General features: G+C 39.7%; 1 long non-coding RNA gene across 1 annotated transcript; it reads left to right on the top strand.

Moving 5' to 3' along the window:
• Positions 1-2,805: 2,805 nt before the first annotated feature.
• Positions 2,806-7,519, top strand: LOC311582965. Its single transcript, XR_014774335.1, has 3 exons — positions 2,806-4,181; positions 5,321-5,584; positions 7,423-7,519. It is a non-coding gene; the product is annotated as an uncharacterized lncRNA (long non-coding RNA).
• The last annotated feature ends 1,105 nt before the right edge of the window (positions 7,520-8,624 follow it).

Below are 8,624 nucleotides of genomic sequence, written 5' to 3' on the forward strand. Positions count from 1 at the left end.
TCTTTTCTCACCAAAATCATTGGATTCATTTCTTGACCCTTTCAACGTGATTCCTTAAGAGTATGTGAACAAACACACATATAAAACAGATACTGAAATTCTCAAAGGTCATTTTTTTTTTTTTTGCTTTATATAGTAATAAAACATTGAAGGCAACTGTCAGAAAATAGCTGGCACAGCACCACACGGGCTGGCATCAAAGAAGTTGTTGATGTTATAGTTTCTTTCAAACCAAAAAAAAAAAAAAAAAAGATAATAATAACTTAGTCTAAGCTCTGATGATTCTGAACTCCCACCCTGTGAACTGAATCAAGTTATTTTAACAAAGCACAAAGAGGAAGCTATTGCCCTAGAAACATGTCAGAATTCAGGACAGTCATCATTCTGTAGGATAGGGAACCGGATTGCTAGCAATGTCTTCACTAAAACCATGCATCCTGTATTCCCCCACCCATCTCCCGTCATTGATGATTATAAGGCTCTTAGGAACCTTAGGAAACTAGAGCCATCTCCCATCATTGATGATGATAAGGATCTTAGGACCCTTAAGAAACTACAGACCCCAAAACATACCTGCTGGAGCATAGGCCTATGGGTAAAGTATAGGGGTGGGGTCAACACATTTGGGTGAAGCCAGAACATAGAGGTGTAGACAAAGCATAGTGATAGGACCAGAGCCTGGCTCCAATGTGAGGCCAATAACTTGTACAAGGTCAACATGATCAGGAAAATCCAAAAGAAACATAAAATAAAACCCAAGAAACAAGTAAGGTCTTTCCTCTTGCTCTGTCACATATACTTGGAGTAGGTGGATAGCCAAGTCTTCTGATGTGAGACAGCTGCTCTCAGAAATGATCCCGACAGGCCAATAAGAAATTGTAAAATAGGAAGCCACAGTGAGAACATGGCTGGATGGGTGAACATGATGTTCAGTCCCACAGATTCCAGCAACAGAGCTGGGTTTCCTAATGGTGGAGGCAGCTGATGGTAGAGTGAGCCCAAATTAAAATCAACAAAGGACTAAAGTAGTATAAAAGTTCAAATAGCCATCTGTGTGGCTGGCCGGGCCAATGAAGCAGACGGGAGTCTATTGGTGCTTGTGGTGGTAAACAGGAGTGTGCGGATGAAGTTAAAGACACGATTGTGATGGACTGTAGCAATCTTTAAAACCATGGACCCTTAGTGGCCCCTGAGCCTTAAGGTCTAAGTCCAGATCACATCAAACAGTCTCATTGACTCAGAAGTCAGACTGGACCAAACACTTGGGCTGTGTTTAGAAAGACGGTTATGATGAAGAATCAAATGGAGTGTGACCCTTGAAATCAGAAGAGACGAATTTGAACTAGGGCTATAGTTCAGTTGGTTGCGTGTCTGCCTAGCATGTACAGAGCCCTGAGTTCTAGCCCCAGCACACACACACACACAAAAAAAAACCCCTAAACATGTTGAAATATGGCTAGAATCCAAGCACTCAGGAAGTGGAGGCAGGAAAATAATATATTCAAGGCCATCCTCAGCTATACAAAGAGATCGAGCCAGCCTCAGCTACGTGAAGAGATCGAGCCAGCCTTGGCTGCATGAGATCCTGTATCAAAACAAACAAACAAACAAAAAGTCCTCTTCACTCTCCTCCAGTCTCATGAGAGAGAAATTCAGGTGAAACAAAATGGATTAAAGTAAAAAGAACTTACTCTCTGTAGATAGTTTCCATCAATGATAAAAGGAGCAACTATAGATCAGCATAATGACACAGCAGGCCACAGTCTTTCTTTTATTTTAACGTGGGTTACAATTGAGGTTTATTTTTCTTATTATCAATTTTTTTCTTTTATAAGCTAACATCTCAGTTTAGCTTCCAGTTTAGTTCCAGAAAACTGTCATCAAAAAGCTACTGGTTTTATCAAAATTCAGTATAGAGTAAATCAAATTTACTGTTCTTTTCCAGTCAACAAGCTGCTACGTTTCTATCAGTAAGTATATTGGTTCATCTGAAGTTTTTTTCAGCTCACTAGATTCTCATTTAGCATTGTTCTTCTTACCAGGCAAAATGGAAATATTGAATAATATGTAGTATCCAATCACAAAGTCCACAGTACTATAACATTTGTACCAACACACTAATTATAATTACAGAACCAGAAATAGGCATACATGAGGGAAACCTACTTATTTAAGCTATTATTATATACTTCCTCTTACTTTTTTACTTTAACTTATATATTTGACAAAAATTATTTTTAGGGCATAATTAGTCATTCCATATACATCTCTTACCACCATGGCTTAAAGGATAATTAAACACAGAAAACTTCCAGAGAAGATGCAAGTAGGTAGAAATGTTTGTTATTCTCCCTAATGTCTATTTAAAAATCACGTGGATGTTCAGCAAATAGTTGACTCACAACAAGTCTGGTAGTCAGCAGTAGGAACAAATGTTTTACATGGAAATGTCTTCCACAAGTTTGATGGGTATGATTTTACTTAAGATGAGGGGAGGCTAAAGCTGTAATAGAGCCTAGAGACATGTCCACAGGGACCAGAGAGAACAAACAATCCTGAGATTATATGAGGAAAGATGCATGGTTGTGTGTGTGCACTTAAGGATATCAGAGCAAAGCATAGAGCGCAGTGGGCTCTAAGCCCTCAAACAAGTAAGAGTGTCCACTTTAAGTCAAACTCTTCCTTCTACATGCAAGACAAATAAAGCCTGGTCAAAGTTCTAGAGTCATTCAGAGTCCTAAGATCTTACTGGGTTCTGTTTCTTGTGACACGGGTATGCGGCATATTAACCTCGTCTCACTCTCCATCCACCCATCCATACTGACAACAATCAACCACTGGAAATGTGAGGAACCTTATGAACCACGTGTGATCCTGGAGAGCCTTAAAATGGAGGGAGACTTTAGAACGAGAAGGTACAGCACTTCAGCATTTGCTGTGTTATTATTCTAAGCTCAGCTTCTTCGTGGAAGACCAAAGAGACTTTACCATTTATATGTGAGAATTTAAGAAGTAACATCATCTTATTCCCAAATGCAGAGCATTGCATTTTCCCATCAAGACAAGTTATAAACACAAAATGACTGGAAGCTCTGTGGCCGGAAGTTAGAGTTTCCTGAATCTGTTACTGTCATCAGTTTAGCCACATGATTGTGGAAGTACCTCTGCAGCCAGGCTCTTGGAGTTTGAATCCAGCCTGCTTCACTTTCCAGGGACAGGAACTTACACAAGGTTCTTTGTCCCCTGTGTCTGTTTCTAACACAGTGGGGCAACAGCAATGTGTGTCTTAGAAGAATATCTTCAAGTTGACCTGATAGATGTGTCTGAAAGAAATAGCAAGTCACACGGGAGTGAGAGAGCTACACAAAAGTAACTTGCAAGAGTCGCTTCTGCAAACACTGGAAGCTTGAGTCAGCGAGGCCTCTGAGAACGGTCTATTCAAAGAATACGGGGTGGAGAATGCTCTCACCAGGGCTGCTCATCCATGCTCAAGGGTTGCCTGGAGATGCTAAATCTCCTTCAATTTCTGCTTAGGCTGACAGCAGATCTTAGTGACTTCCTGCCACTTTGGGGAGAGCCTGGGAGAGAAAGCAGACTGCCACACAGTACACAGTACACTTGAAGTAAGTCGCTCAGCATGAGTCTGCGCTCTCACAAAACTGTCTACCGGAGCAACGACTGTAATGAAAGTCAAGTCAAAGGACGGCAAAACACTGCTGGAATCATGGTGCCCTATGTTATCTGCCTTAAGGCATGGTGGAGAATGAAGAAAGAGATTCCGGAGCTTGGAGCAAGCCTGGCAAAGACTAAGAGATCATTGTAGGTTAGGACTGATTATTGTTCTTTTAATATTTACTGTTCATAAGACATCAAGCACTGCAGCATGAGATTCAAAAATCAAATAATAAATAAAAGAGAAGATAAATAATAGATTGCTCTGAATATCTTTCCAGACCCCTAGAAGCAATAAAGAAGCATTGGACAAGTTAACTCCTGGCAACATCCAGCCTACCTCAAAGAAGACGATGAGCATCAAAAAGCCTCCTTATGGAGTTGGCTTCAAATGTGGAAAATCAGCCACTTGGCAAAATGTCCTCATCTCTGCCACAGACAGAAGTCTGCCTAAAAACGGGCAAGCGTAAATGCAGGCAGAGTTGACGGCCGAATTCTGCCAAGACAGGGTAAGCAAGTCCTTAACAGTTCCTGCCTCAAAAATATATCTGTCAGATATATTGGGTCAGAAGGCTAAAGATAGTGCTCCAACATTATAAAGAATGTTGGGTGATTATTGAGGCAGTAAACTGTCTCAGTAATTTCTTTATTTTGGAAACTGCTAACCTCCACTTCCAGTTCACTCAGGTAATTAAGTTTTAGTCCTTCTCAAGTCTCTGATAGGGTTGAAGACGAGATAGTTTAGTCTTACAATTAAACTTAGTTCTTTAGGTGTTAAGATGTTTTTAGATCAAGATAGATGTTTTAAGTTAATAAAGATTAAATATGATAGATATTGATTTTCATTCAGAAATTTAGACCCAACAAGGTAAGAAAGATGTTTACTGCAACTTTGCTAAATACAAATAGCCAAATCACTATGAATGAAACATTTATATAATTCCTGATTGTCTCATGGTTCTTCCTGCTATATATAATTTATTTTATTCATGTGTAATAATATAAATGTATATGTTTAAAAAAGAAATATAATTATAAAAAGAAGAAGAAGCATTGGCCAACCAACTCTAAAGGTAATGAGAAAGATGTAAATTTAGGTTGATTTTCTACAGGAAGTAAAGAGCAACCAAGTCTACACAGAGAACATGGAAACCAGGTTTCTCAGCAGATGTGGTGTCTGCATAGATCCTTGACAAATGTACAGGCATGGCTTTGCATAGGGAAATAATCAGAGAAAGAACAAACATGGGCTTTGAGACAACAACAAGGGGTTCCAGAATCCCATGGGAATGGTTAGAAAATAAAGTTCTATCATGAAGAGACACAGGCACAGGCACAAAAGAGAAAGAGAAGTGTTTGCCTTAGTCTGCAATGAATTCTAGAAGCAACCGATACAATGGAAGGATTAGTGTTTCATTAACTTGGTTCGAGTTTGGAGGATGGCTTGGTAGAGGATTCTAGAAACTATTAGTTTGAATATAAAATGCCCCTCACCAGCCTGTATATTCAACTCTTTGGTCTATAGATGGTATTGATATTGTGGAATAGTTAGGAAACTTTAGAAAGTGGAACCTCCTAGAGGAAATGGATATGTTCTTAGCATGTATCTCACTTGGGTCCTTTCTTCTTCCTTTCTCTCTGCATCCAGGCTACTACAGAGTGAAGAAACTCCTCCTTCTGCACACTCCCACCACGCAGCCTCTGTGCTGTTTTTGCACAACTACATGGTATGAAGCATCCATGGAATGAAACACATGAGACCATGGACCTGAAGTAACTTTCCCTCCCTGGGACTATTCTCCTGGACATCTTCTCAGTCATAATAAAACTAACACAAAGGCTACAACAATAGCCCCAGGCAAATGTGTCTAGGTCCATCACAATCACAGAAGAGAGGCAGTGAGGATAAGAGGTAGGAAGTAAATGGAGACTTCGTCTTGGGTCTGTTGACTTGGAGGGATTTGTCAAACATGTGCTGGCTGCAATAGCTGTGGTTTGCTTCCATTGTAAACTCAAGAAAATAGTCCAGATTAGGTGAAAAAGATACAAGGGGAACTATGGTTCTCTGAAAGGCGCTGTGCACACTGGACTCCAAACTGGAAATCAGTTTTAATGAATACACTTGTGGTAGTTTAGAAATCTACCATTGTTCCTTGAACTGCTTTTGAACTCCACTCATTCATTACATCATCATTATGGCAGACACTGGGGCCATGGCACTTGGGTGCTTTTTAATATGATGTGGATTAATGTTATGTCTGCAACTCAACCACTTATGATTTATTGCTTTTGAAATATTGTTCTCTCCAGGAAATTTTATTTTAGAAGTGCAAATACCACTGCATCCGACACTGGTGTGATTACTCATTGACAAACCTCTGTTTTTCTTCATTAATCTAGTTAGAAAGAAGGCACTAAGGAAATGAGTGTGTGGAGGGGAGGGGAAAGGGTCGTTTTAAGTGCTACGGGCAAGGACAAAAGAGTGATTTTCCTTTGGGATCAGAAGTCATCGTCAGTGGGCCCAGCACTGCACAGAGGGAAAGTGGACTGGGATGGGTAGAGGGGCAAAGGAAATGATAAATATGGTATGAGGTCATGATTCCCTATGGAAACAACATTACTGAATGTGGGGTTCATGAAAAACTTGTCAGCATTGAAAGCTTTCTGAAATATGATGATCAAAATGAATTAAAAAGCAAACACATAATGATGGAGGTGCTTTGGGCAGTCCTTGCTTCAAATACATCACATAAAGGCACCACAGCTTTTGCTCTGAACATGCAGTAAACGTGCATTTCTGGGAGCACGCTTTAACCTCATGGTATGCGAGTAAGTGAACTTGGCCTGAAACATCACAGCTCGGAGCTGATATAAAGTTCAGTGTTTTCACTGTGAATGCAAAGTTTTCTGCTCTTCCAGAAACACAGTGGCTGAACTGCATAAAACAATTTTCTGAGTTGGGATTTTGTTAAAACGTTTTGTTTTAGAAATTGATTTTTGGCTTGCCAACTTGAGTTTCATAAGAAATCATTTGATGACTTTAGTCTTAGGATAAGAACAGAATTTCAAACAATTTCTGAAATGACCCTAAACATACGTCTGCCATTTTGTACCACAAGCTTATGCAAGATGGTATTCTCCATATTGACAATTACAAGATCAAAATATCAGTCCAAGGCTGGGGAGTGGGGACCTGAGTTCAAGTCCTCAGAAGCCCACATAAATGCCTGCTAGGTGTGGTGACCCACCCTGTAATTCCAGCCTCAAGAAACAGAGAATCTCAGAGCAAGCTGGGGAGAAAGGTAGCCATATCAGCAAGCTCCTGGCTTTACTGAGAGACCTTGACTTGGTGAGTAAGGTCAAGAAGAGGTCAAGGAGGATTCTGAACATCAATCTCATACCTCTGCGTGCACACAAATAGGTATGCACATGCAAGCACACTCAATGTGCATATGCTCAAACGCATGCAAAACAACGCATGCCGATGTACATCATATACATGCATGTAAAATGGAAAAAATAAAAATAAAGTAATAGGCTTTTAAAAAATTGTTGAAGATGCTTTATGCACCACAGGTTGAAATCAGTCAATACTTAGTTTTGTGTAGATTAAATAGGTACATTCATCTCATCACTACGCAAATTTGCTTACAGCTTTGATAAATTCATAAAGTACATGTGTATCAGAGAATTGTTTTGTGATGAGTTTATTTTTACCACTAAATGTTCAACTTACATTTTATTTTATAGCCCTATCTACCTAGAGTCATGCAAAATTTTCTCAGGCAAAATGCAACGATGGTGGAAACAGACTAATCAGCCCTAATGTGTGGGAAGAAACAAAAAGATTGAAACAGACTGAAGCATGTTTTGCAGATTAGCAATAACAAATATCCACTTACATGTTATTTTGGTTTGGCTTAAGGAATAATAAATATATGTATGTATGTATGTGTATGTATGTATGTATGTGTATATATTAATAGGTTTGGTGTTCTAGCTGAAAACCTTCATGCAGAACATACTAGTGAACATTACCTCCCTTTCCACTTTCCTTCTCTACAACTTCTAGTAATCACCACTTCCAGATCATTGTCACTTCAGTTGGCCAAGGAACCTCAATTATCCTCTTGGTTGGAAATAATATTGAGTTCCTAATATTGTTATCTAATCTAAAATTTTATAATAAAGATAAATCTTGATTTAATAATGCTAATAAATGTAAAAGTCCTGTAATTTATGAGGAGACTATGCCCATCCCTTAACTTGGATAGAAGATGAGTATCTGTGACAGATCATTTTTTCAGTGAATTAATAGTTGGATTCCCTGCCTAATAAACTGCTACCCTGGGCATCAAATCTTCATCTCCTCTATTAAGTGAAACCATTCCTACTGCCCTCCTACCACATTCTTTCATTAGGCAAGCACCTTAGGTCAGAGTTTCTTTTACCAATTATAGGCCTCATCAATTCCCCAATCTCAGTTTTAAAAGCTCTAATAGGAATTTAAGTTTCCTCCAACTAACAAGCAATTCCATCAGAGGAAGACTGAGGGGGGAGAGAGGGCCTTGTGAATTCAAGGGAAAACACACACACACGCTGATGTGTACAGCGCTACTCTGAGACAAGCTCTGTGGGAGGCAGTGGGGATACAAGGTGATATCTGCCTCCAAGAGCTTCCTAGTCAAGACAAGAAGCAGCCCCAAAGAGATAGAGCAGAGATTGCAACCCTGAGAACCCAGGCTGGATGTCAATGAGATGGCACTAGGGGATCTGTTAGTCACATGAAGATAAAGGCAGATGGTGTGTTCAATGCCCAACATATCCCTCTAATAGAAAGGGGGACGGGAAGTATCCTCAACCCAGGAAGGGCCTACATAAAGAAGATGGAACTGTAGGCTGCTTTGACAATTAATGTTCATTGACTACCCAACTGGATTCATGATCACTAT

The sequence above is a fragment of the Acomys minous genome (genome assembly GCF_964271855.1).
Source record: "Acomys minous genome assembly, chromosome: 14".
Lineage (NCBI taxonomy): Eukaryota > Metazoa > Chordata > Mammalia > Rodentia > Muridae > Acomys > Acomys minous.